This window comes from Cupressus sempervirens, chromosome 7, assembly GCF_028749045.1.
Source record: "Cupressus sempervirens isolate cs-2001-9-10 chromosome 7, ASM2874904v1, whole genome shotgun sequence".
NCBI lineage: Eukaryota > Viridiplantae > Streptophyta > Pinopsida > Cupressales > Cupressaceae > Cupressus > Cupressus sempervirens.
In genome coordinates, this window is record NC_143124.1 from 512,951,997 (window position 1) to 512,964,881 (window position 12,885).

The following is a 12,885-nucleotide window of genomic DNA, read 5'->3' on the forward strand; positions in this document are numbered from 1 at the left end:
AGGAATATAAATTAAATGAAATTAAAATTAAAACATAAAATTGTATATCTCCTTGTCTCATCTCAACTATAAAACTTTACCATTAATTTCCATGTAGAAGGAAAAGAAAAGCAAGGTACAGGATGATTCATATAATAATTTTTTTTTAAAAAGTGGCGGGAAATCTCACCCACTTTATTTTATTCCCCCATCTCTTATCCTTAGTTATACATTTCATTTTAATGCTAGACATGGTCACTCAACCCCCCCCCCCCACTATTGCAAGTACGCAGGGTCTTGTCATTTGCAGGCAAGAATAAGAAGTTTTTTTTTTTTTAAAAGGAAAAAATTGATCCTTCCTAATCATTAAAGCCCCCTTCTCTTGTTCTACGCTGATCCCCAAGACTCCAACTCATGCAAGGTGAGGGTGGGGACAGGTCCTGTGCCAAGCGCAAGCCTTGGGCAGCGCATGGATAGGCCTGCCATGTGTAGACCTATGTGGAGTGAGGGGAGAAGGGGTGGGTAGGTGTAGGTAGGATGTGGGGTGGGGGGGATAGTTTAATATTATTTTTTCTTAGGTTTTTTTTTTTATGTTTTAATTTATAGTGTTGTTTTATTATAAGTTAGTGTTGTAATTAGTATATTTAAAGTAGTAATTTAGAAACTGGTTTATTAATTTTTAGTTTTAGTTAAAATTTTCTAGGTAGTTAGCATTTTTTTTTAAGTATGTATAAGATTATTTAAGTTTTATTTAGTTTTTTTTTTGTAATTATTGTTTTGATGGAAGTATCTTAATTAAGCTAGATTATCGATTTAGATATGATTAATTTTATCTTAAAAATCATAAAGTCTTCTTAAATGTTTTATTAATATAAAGTTTCTTTTAAAATTTTAGTAAGTTTTGAATTAAGTTAGTTTAAGTTTGTTTTAATTTTAAGTTTAGTTAGATTAGTATTATTATAATTTTAATTTAATTTAGTTTTGATATATCTTTAGTTTAGTATTAAAATTATGTTAGTCTAGAATTTATTTTTAGTTTATTTTAGTAGTATTTAATTTAGTCAAGGTTCGTTCTAATTAATATTTATGTTTAGTTAGTTTTAGATGTATGTTTAGTTAGTTTTAGATGTATGTTTAATTTAAATTAGGATTAGCTTTTTATTATTAAAAAGTGTTTGGATGTTAGAATATTAAATTTGTTTTAATTTAAACAGTTTTAAACGTGAAATTAGAATATTTTAATTAAAACAATTTTAACGTTTTATTAATTAGTTTTATACTATTGGGAGCTTTATAGATCGATTTTAATATGGACTTAAATTTATGATAGTTCAAATAAAGTTTAGATTAAAATATAGATGTATTGAATTTATTCTAGTCATCAATTTTAATGGTAAACAATAAATTAATTAATTAATTAGATGGTTATAAGTATGTTGGAGAAAATTTTAAGGTTAGTTTAGATTTTGGATTAAAATTTTAAAATGTAATTAGAATTAAGTTGAAAGAAGTCAATTAATGACATTAAGCCTAAAGTAAATGATTAAAATTGTAATGACGTTCAAGTTATCAATTTAATAAAAAGGGCCTAGTTAATTAGATCATCTTTAAGGTTGTAGTATTTGATCATAATTAGATTGGTGCTAAACAAGTTATGTAATTAGGAGATAGAAGCCATTTCAGTTAGTAGGTCATTTTGACATAGTTAATAAGTCATTGTGATAACCTGTATCAACCATATTATCTTTTGAATCATAGTTCAAAAAAAAAAAAAAAAATTGTGTGCATTTTTGCCCTTATATTTTGGGCATGACACAACCTTTATTTATTTGTATTTATCTGCCAATATTTATGTATTTATTTATTTATTTGCATTAATATTTATTTATGTATTTGTATTTATTTATTTATTTTATATTGAATTTCTAGCAAGTAGTTAATAGAAATGCATTTTGTAATGAATTTAGGACAGTGTCAATAGCAAGTGGGGCCAATAAGGTAGAATATTGGCCAACATGTACTTTTCACCAAAGAGTCACAATCTATCAATTCAATGAGAATATCCATGGTAGTTAAAACCTCGACGACCTTCACAAAGGCCTTGTTAAAGGCCTCTGATATACTGGTAGGATGAATACCATTAGACAAAAAAATCACATATTTTAGGATGAATACTATTAGACAAAAAAATCACATATTGTTTAAGAATTGCACTAACAATGACAACAACTATTGTTGTGCTATCACTAGCAATAATATCTTGAGATTTCAAAAGCTCTACAACCATTACAGCTCACTAGTGCTACACTGCGGTCACCATTTTCAACTTCTTCCAAAAATTCTCTATGATGTATGCTTCACCTCTCAAAATCCTAGCAAAAAATAAGTAGATCAAATAACCTCTAATGAAACTTTAAGTGTTAGATCGAATTCCTCTCACTCGAACAAGTTCTTTCTTACTTCTTTGTATTGTCTACTTTGTCTCTCAAAACCCTAGCAACAAACCAGTAAATTGAATACCCTCTAATGAAACTTTGAGTGTTAGATCGAATCCCTCTCACTTGAACAAGATTGCTCTTCTCAAAATGCACTGAAGGCGTATTATGACCTAATAATTTTTTTTTTTTGAAAAATCTACTTGTCATCACAATTTACACATAATTTTTCATTGACAATATAATAAGCTCATTGAATCATCTGTCATTGGCATCGACATTTTGGCATGTTGAACTAGTCATCTAGCACTAATGTGTGGCATAGATCAAGCTAATTTTTGATAGATATTATCATCAATATATCGACGTGTATCGAAGGTATTAAACTTCTAATGATAGTTTAGCAACAAGGGCTTTCGACGGGCAATTGTCAAAATTGTGATGAAAATATCATCAAAAAATAGGCCCAAATTTACTAGTGGAAAGATAAAGAAAAGACCAAGTCTGATGAAACTACTAAACTTTGAGTAGTAAACAAACTTCCTCCAATAACTGTGGATCAAGTGTGTGAAAAATTGATAGAATCAGAAAGTATAATGGGATTCAAAGACATTCAATATGATTCTTTTAACAATGATGATCAAGTTAAGCTTGAAGGCATAATGATTGGTATGATGATCAAATTCAGGCGTACACTCCTAGAATTGGGAACTAGATTTCTAGTGGGATTGTACAAAAGAGTGGATGTCAAGTGGAAATGGGCATTATCCACTGAAAAAAAAATAAGACATAAAATTGGTAAAAGTTATGCTAGATTTAGGGAAGACACATATGTTTATAGCCCTTAAATATTTTGTTAAGAATTTAACGTCGAGGGATAGGGCATACAAATTTTTGAAGAATAAATCTCATGAAGTTGAGAAAGATACAATTCAACTATGGAGAGAAGAATTTGGAGTGCTCACTCCATCTATAGAGGTGAGGGAAGGTTGAGATACTATTTAATTTAAAGATGAACATAAGTAGGAAATGACCAAGCTAATAAAGGAGATTCAACAACTTGTCAATGAGTATGAACAAAAAGAAATTGTCACAATTGAAGAGGACACTAACACCCCTCCACCTATCCAAACGTATTCACTAAAGAGGAAATTCAAGGTTTAATGAAGGACTCAAGAAAACTCTGTACTAACCTAATTCTTTTATTGATAGTTGAATATCCAAAGCTTGAAGTCAAGAATACTATTGATATTATTGTCACATTAGTTATAAAGGCTACAAGTGCCGAGCAACTTGGTAAGACATTAATTGTATATACACCACCAATGACTTGTATGCAAATTTTTAAAAGGTTGAAAAATATTCTTGCACTCAATTAGTAGAAGATGAAATAAAATAGAAAGAGAAAGAGGCTACTTGAGCTCTTATTCAACTATTTAGTGCAAAGGCTGCAAAACCAATAAATGTGAACCTATGCAACATATGATTTCTACACCAATGTAGTAGCCAAAGGTGGATTGATCAAGTGAAAAGGGGAAGCAATTGAAACTATCATTTCCAAGTGATACACCCTCCAGATCTCAAGATGTGACTCATGTAAACGAGGAAGATAATGAGTAAGTGAACCTTAATGAGGCAATTACATTACCTAAGTATGATTTGAATAATCTTATGGTAGAGAAAATGCAAGAATTGCAAATCTTGTTGAGCTATAAGGAAAAACAAGAACAAATAAGAAGGGAGTAGAACAGAAGATAGGTACTTCATACTGCCAAAGATATTTTTATAGATGCATTTGGAATCATAGATGTGAATAATCAACATCCAATTTTGGATCAGCTAGTGTATGTAGTTGAAAAAATTTAGATAGATGATATACAGAAAAATGAGAAGTTATTACAATGGTCTAAAAGAATAATGGAGCATAAATTATTACAGAAAGTCTCATAGGAACTTGTATAGATACAAGTTGAACTTTCTACATCTATTACATAGTTGGAAACAATTTTAAAGACCATTAATTCTTTATATTTGAAATTGTGTGATATAGATTTCTTTACAACAGATACTACATGCTCATTAGAGCTATTGCATGCAGATATAAGAGAAAATGTTATTACATTGGGAAAGAATGCAAGTTCAAGCTCATTCTCTTATAGTGAATTGGCATTCAATCAAAAGAGATTAGCCAAGCTTATAGCTAGAGATATAGAGATAAGGCACAAGTTGTCATTAATTCAACTTCAATTATTGCTACATATAAAGATAATTCAAAAGTAATGTATGTTGCTAGAGATATTTTGAAGCAAGAGACACATTTTTCACACATAGTAGGATTCATTGATCTAGGTTTTGAGCTAGAAATTCAATTTTAGATTTTTGAATAGGTACAAGAGAGATGGAATAAAGACTATGCCAATATTGTGGCAAGTCATCAACAATTCTTTGATAAGTTGGCCCCAACATCCCCAAGTTCCAACATTGAAAAAAATAAGGGGGATAAGGATAAGAAAGGGGAATTAAATAAATGAAATAAAGAGATAGGAGGAGATAAGAAATAAACAAGATTAATTAGGTAATGAACATCCATAGATGTATAGATCCAAGAGAAAATATTAGATTGTACAACGTCAAATTTTGGTCTCAAGGGAGAATACATTTTTGAATGAAATGATTTCATGAAAAAGTGTTTTTCCCACTAATGTCAAAGGGGTATATTGTTGATCTCTAAGCCTATGTTGTTGATTAGTGTCCAAAAACTTATTAATTTACTAGGAAATATTACAAGGTCATCACTACAACCAAGTTATCTAGTTAAGGTCAAACATATAATGCTTATACCAAACGAGACAGTGATTGCCAATCATTCCATAGAGATCGAGTAGATATATGAGCTGAGAAATATAGTATGAGCCAAGAAATACAATCAAGACCAAGAATATTGATAAGTTATCAAGTGTTGAGCAAACAATTATATAGAAGTCGAGTAACAACACGAAGGTTTATGCATGACCGAGCATCAGAGCATTCAAGTGTCGAGTAGTTTAGTTTTGATATGAGAGTTTGTAATGAGACAAACTCATATGTATACCATTTTGGATAACTTTTCTATGATATTAAATATTTAAAGATTCATCTAAGATGTTGATTAATCATCATTATAGAAGGTAATGACCCCTAGGCAAGTGATTCAACCAATCAGAAAAATGGATGTAAACGGAAAAAGATGGTGAAGTATAAACTATCAATCAAGATCTAGAATCTTCACAAAATGTATATTTAAGGAGTATTCTAACCTTAGAATCAAGAGGGAGGGTGGGGGAGGGGGAGAGAGAGAGAGAGAGAGAGAGAGAGAGAGAGAGAGAGAGAGAGAGAGAGAGAGAGAGAGAGAGAGAGAGAGAGACATTGCGAGTGTATGAAGAAGGAAGAAGAGATAAGGAGAAGCATCCTTATGTGCATGTGAAGAAGAAAAGGTGAATTCTAAGAGTAGAATAGATAGAGAGCAATTAGAGAAGTGAAGGACTAAAGAGAGTTATCAAATTAGGAGAATCAGATCAAAGATATAGCACTGAGGAGACCCAATATCAGCTTGCAAAGTATATTGAGGCTTAAGTACTAAATCAATTATTATTTATTGAGACAAGGTAACTCTCTTAATAGAGTGGTCCTAAAAGGCCTATGTAAATCTCCTAACAGAGTCCTTACTTCATTGTGAGTCTAAAATCCTTTAACAAGGTGATACGTAATAATCTCTTAAGATTTTAGTAGGGAAGATCCCTCACAGGGTAGATCATACTTTATGATCAAACATTATAACCCTAATAGGTTAACTTTATTGTTGCAATATTGAAGATTTCTGAGTTTCATCCCCACCCTAGTATTACCTTCACCTTGAAGTGTTTCTGGGTAACCAAATCATTATGTTGTGTATTAAAATTTTTATGGATGTGATGTATTTCATTTATGTTTCATCATTTTAGTTTTTATAGTAGATCTGTGAAATGAATTAGGCATGAATGAATAAAAGTGGTTTTGAAGTCAAAATTTTAATATCATGATTCATCCCCCTTCTCAGTACCTTGTTTCCCATATACAAGTATTCCAACAAAAGAAACTCTTGTGATATTATAGAATATAAACTAAAAAATTAATAGATTGTTCATACTTGATATCCTACCTCAATTGTATTCCTATATTGAACAAGATCGATATAACATCTACTAGTCCATTTCTTATAATGAAAACTTAAATGATATTCCTTATCATCTAAATACAATAGGAAATTTCTTACATAAGAAAACATATTCGAAAGGAACTTTCCTTGTATTATTTCTTGATTTAAACAATGTACATGATTCACTTATGCCAAATCAGTCCTATAATCATTAAATACAAGTATCTATCTTTTGAAATGATTTCTTCTATATATTTCAGCTATATCACCAAAGTATTCATTTCTTCATTACATTACATGTGAATACACATTGCTAACAATGATTCAATATACATCTCTACAAAACCCTATATTGCTAATATGAAATTATGCTTCACAATAATACAATAAGGTAGAGATTCCTCCATCCAATACAATGTACAAATGACAAGTTCCCCTTCATATTACATCATCAAAATTAGCATTTTCAAGCTTCTCAAAAACTTGCAATACATTTAAACAAGAACCATGGAGGCTCACCTCCCATCCTAGGCCTCATGGAGACCACCCACCAAGCTAAGAACCAAGACTTAAATGAGTGACAATAAAACAAGCTTGTTAATGCATGTACAACACAAGACACAACATTTAACAACCCCAACCAAGTTATTCACAATGATTCACAAATGGAATCATGAATATTGGGTGAAGATGGGCTCTCTAAGAGGAGAAGTGCCATGTCAATACCAATCACATACATTGAAAAATTATCATGCCTCTACAATTCCTTCCCAAGACATTCATCTCTCCACCATTTTTTCCTCATCACCCCCAAAGCAATATATCAAGACATGGCTTCAATGGATCCCATACTCCATGAAATCTCTCTTCTCTACAAGAGAAGAGATTCTCAACTATATTGTTTAACCTAGCTAACCCCTTCACCCTAGGCTTCTCTTCCCTCCCAAGGGTGATTGAAAACTTCACACCCCAAAACAACATTGAATGCAAAAACTAAGATAAACAAGAAGGAAAATACTTCAACATACCATCCACATTCCTTAAACACAACAACATATAGCAATATGCATACTATACATTTATATTTCCTACATGAACATGAATTCAATACCAAATTCAAACTTCAGCAAAAAAAAACTCAAGGCATGAAGCACCAAACTTGGTCCAAAGAAATGGAAATGGAATTTCATGTAAAGCTTCATTTTTCCTTAGCTTCCCCTTTCCTCCAAAACCATAAGTGTCTCTAAGTTTTGAGAGTGGGTGAACACTCACTAGTTTGTCACAAGCCCTCTTAAAAGGCTTTCAAGATCACTAACCCACCCACCAATTCATTTTTGAGAAAAACATAAAGCCCCACTTTGTCTTACAATAGTGTCCCTTAAGGAGATTAGATTTCCACAATCCATGAAATTTATGGTGCTCAGCTTCTATATTAGATTGTGTTGAGATTTTTACCATCAACATTTTGAATCACACTACATGATCCATCATCAGGATGAGAGAGCAAGACATTTCTTTACATCTCTTTCTCTCTCATCCTGATGATGGATCACATAGTGTGATTTGAAATGTTGATGGTAAAAATCTCAAGAAGATCTAATCTAAAAGCTAAGCACCATAATATTGTCCTTTCTAAAAATAAAAACTTGAGCAAGTGTGGAGGTGAGGGAAAAGTCATAGGTTATCTCCATTTTCGAATTTCTTAAAGAATGAAGTGTTTAGAGGCTCTCCAAATTTATCTAGGCACTTAAATCATGAAATTTAGAGCCCTAACATGTTATACTATCATGTAGGTAACTCATTTCCTAAAATGGCACTTTGGGGGACCACTTCTAGGTCCTCTAAAGTCCCTATCAAGTTTGAATCAAAATTCAACATGATATTGATCTCTCCTAACACTCTCCCAAGTGAGTCTAACTTGGATACTTAATGGGGATTAAATTTAGGTTAAATGACTTCATACCATAAAACCCTAGGTGACATGTCATCCACACATGGATAATACAAGTGTCAAGTGACACATTAAGGTACATTACACATCACAATGACATGTCTATAATTACACATGAATTTAAATATATTACACACACACACACACACAATTCGCATTTATGAAATAAAACACATAACAACAAGGTTTTGAATCTTTGAAATGTTCACCTTGGCTTTACCATGTTCACATAAGTTTGGGCCTTGATTCTCTGATTAAATTATATGGTTCAATTCTCTGCACACCAAACTCGAGCATTAGTAGTCCAAGGAAATCATATATCTGAAATAAATGTTACATAATTAAATTCAACATTGACATACTTTCATAATTCAAATCACATATAATTTTTTTGGAAACATTTAGAACATCAATGTAATTTCTAGTTTTCAAAATGAAATCCATATATCAGTTCCAACCTAGCTAAAATCCAATAAACATAACATAAAATTATCACAACTAGTATCATTTTAATTTAATTGAGCATAAGGGAAAAAAATAATTGTATTCAAATATCATCACAAGATATCCCATTATAAGATAAGATCAATTATGTCAACTAATCAGGATGCATGCATAGTGAGTTCAAAAATTAATCAATAGATAAAACTAGTACATCTTATTTGTTAATAAATCCTAACCATAATACTAATTAGCATCCCATGATAATATATCCTCATAACACTACTCATATAGTAATTGACTTGATTCATTTACATCATACCTCATCCTACCATGTAGATGCTTTTCCAATTTTAATAACTACCTCATCCTACATTATTAATAACTTCTCACAAGGGTGAATGTTGAATCATTTTTTCCATAATAACCATCTAAATCAATTATCCTAACAGAGCATAAAATACTATGAATCCATCAACATAGTTTCTAGGCCAAGACATCTTGAACCTTTACTTCATAAGGTCTTAACTTATTAACCTAATGTAACCCAATAGGTTATTCAACATAGCAATAACTAAAAACTTTATCAATCTCAAATAATATCTCTAGATTTGTTGTTGATAAGGAAAATGTCAATCATGATGTACAAAAATCCTAGGACCTCTTATCATCATTCTATCATAAGATGTATGGAGAGAAATATATGATCCACATCCCTTCACAAAAGTCTAAAACATGTTATCTTACCTCTTAACTCTTTCCAAATCCTAATCATATTCGTGTCATTAAGATTTATAATACGGCACCAAAGAAGAGCCTTACATAGTTTTACATTGAAAGATAACCTAAGTGATTGGTGAGCATGAATAAATGGTCGTCTGCAAATTATTAATAAAATGAATGTTAGTTCAGAAATTGAGGATTTGTCAAGTGTTTTATGACTTAGACGATTTCTTGAATAGATTTTTGGCCTTTTCTTTGATTTTATTTTGCGTTTATGTGTATGTTGATCTCCTATGATGGAAAAAATCAGCCTAGAGGGTTGATGATGATAGAATGTAAATAGGTCTGGTTATAGTTGATAAGTTCACTATTTTCTTCTACATGTTCCAATTATCTTTCATATTTGTTCTAATGAATGTGGATCTAGCATTGTAATATGTGCAATGTGTTCTTGATTTTTCTTTCTCTTTAGATGGACTATTCTTTTAGATTTGGGTCTCAATGTTATATTTAATGATTGTTGAAGCATCAAATCAAGTTTGGGTCTTATAGTTAATTCTTATATCTTATCCATATGGGTCTATGCTACATGAAACTTGTGTATTTAATGATAGCCTCTTATTTGTTTGGATCATTGGTTTGGATTCTTCAGAAATATGAATTATTTGCATTTTTTCTATTTCCTTAGCTAACATAAAACTTATTTGCAATATATATATATATATATATATTGGATTGGTCAACCTTGTTGTAATATCCAATTATCTATCATGTATATAAATATTTTTGGTGAATTAGAAAAATGTAAATTTTTTTGAAGCAAGTGAAGTATCTAAACCACTTAACCAATCAATAGAGTAGAGAAATATGAGTATGAAAAAGAAGGAAAGATAGAAATAGTTTGTGGGTAGACTAGATAGTATTTTGCATATCAACCTCTATTATCAGGGGAGTCTATCGTTATCTACTTTGAAGAAGAGTAATTAATTTAATACAATGAATCTTGGGTACTTGATTTTGTGAGTGTATCTTTTTTGTAATGAACCTTTATATTAAATTTTGAATAAGTGGGCTCCTATTTTTACAATAAGATAGGGATTATTCTTGCCTATATTTATTGGTGTATAGGTAGTAAGACTCTAGTTGTTATTATGGAGTAGTTAAATCTTAATATTTTATAATAAAATTATATTTTTTCATGAACTATTATTTTAAGGAAGTTATAACTATATTCTTTGATAGTTTGGAATTTCCACATAAATCTTGGTGTTCTTGTGTTGATGATTTTGTTCTTTACTTGCATACTTTTTCATGTGGTTATTACTAAAGTTGGTTGTTGGATTTTTTTTATGTTGACTTAACACCACCCCCCCCCCCCCCCGCCCCCCCCCCCCCCCCACCCAGGTATTGAGAGTTTCTTTATCAAGAAGTTGGAAAATCTATTGCACCTTATGTTTGCATAGAAAACCCAAACAAATTGAGTTCTATGTCTGATTAGTACACATTTTATTTGTCACACATGTCAAACATTATTACTCAATTTGATAGATCTCCTATAATTGAGTTGAAATTATGTGTTTCAAATACTAACATTATTTTAATTGTATATAGGTATCATGTAGTATGATTTATTATTACTTTTGTGAAAAGTGGTTTGATTGATGCATACAAATCTTTACATGATTTTATGGTTAAGTAAAACACAACATTCTATCACTCTTTTCATGTGTGTGAAGGGAAAATTTATTTAGACCATGAGATTCTCCATATTCTATTACAACTCAATTAAATTTTTTTGAAGGGTTTCAAAATTAGGGCTATGCATCCTTATGATTCTTCGAAGGAAGAGGGTGAAATATATTACAAATTATAGGCTTTTTACATGGAACAAATGGAGTATCTTTCATACAACTATAGAAGATAGATTCTAGTATGTGAATGGGAGATGTCATTTTTTGGGTCCATTGATGATGAAAAATTATGCTAGATGTTTAAAACATATTCTTTCTAGTACAAAAGGGTTGTGAAAAGAATCATTGGAGATGAAATCCTCTATCCTTAGGCTAGAAGGATGATTTTCCCATCCCAATAATATATGTCTTTCTTTGAACAATACTTTAAATCTATTATAGTTCAATCCATTTCTTTAGTTGATTGTTGAGAAGGTACTTAAGGAGGTTTTATAGTGAGATGTTAAATTGCTCACAATGGTGCAAGCATATGATTTGTGGATGGGATAACATGAAATTGGTGGTATGTGTCCATAATATTTCCTTTTGAACGATATAGATTTATGGTAGGATACAATGCCATAAAGAATACATTGGAGATTCAAAATTCAATTTACCTACAACAAACACTTGAGAGGAAAATGATGGTCATGTCTTATGATCTCACATAGAGGATTCAAAGGAAATTGATTTATTATTGATATTTCTTGCACATGTTCACAATAAACCAATTTGACCTATTGCATTGAATCTACTAATATATGTCATTCAATATGATCCATACATGAAATCTTATGATGGTGCTACCTCCTCCCATCAATCTCAAAATTCTCATATCCCAATCCTAAGATTATCCTCCCCTACACACACCCTAGTGGGTAAATTTCAAGAACAATAGGGTGAGAGTGGCATTCAAGTCGATGTAATGGAGTAAGATGGTTGTTACTGCAATATTTATTTTTTTTATTTTTTGGTAAAAGGGGTCTACCTAGTATATTGTAATTTTTTTTTATGTATGTATATGGTACTAGATGAGGGTCTAGGATGAGTAATAGGCAGGGGCTTTACACTTTGTATATTTAAATTTTTATGTTCATCCATCTAGCCAACAAGACCCATTACTTACCAATTTTGTATTTTTCAGAATTTCTCTATATATCAATATATATAAGCTAAATGTATTTTTCTAAAAAAATTATAATTCAAAACATGATGATTAAGAACTACTTGTTACAGGCAAGAGCCTACAACCCAATGGTAAATTGTGAGCCTCTCATTGGGGAGGTCTTGGGTTCAAACCTACTTAAAATTAATGCATAATAATAATTAATCTTGACAATAATAAATAATCTAGGCTTCAGCTGATTACTGATTAAAAAAACTACTTGTTACATCCTATATATAGGTATTTTATTGTCCTTGTTATAATGAAATAAACTTAACATGATATAT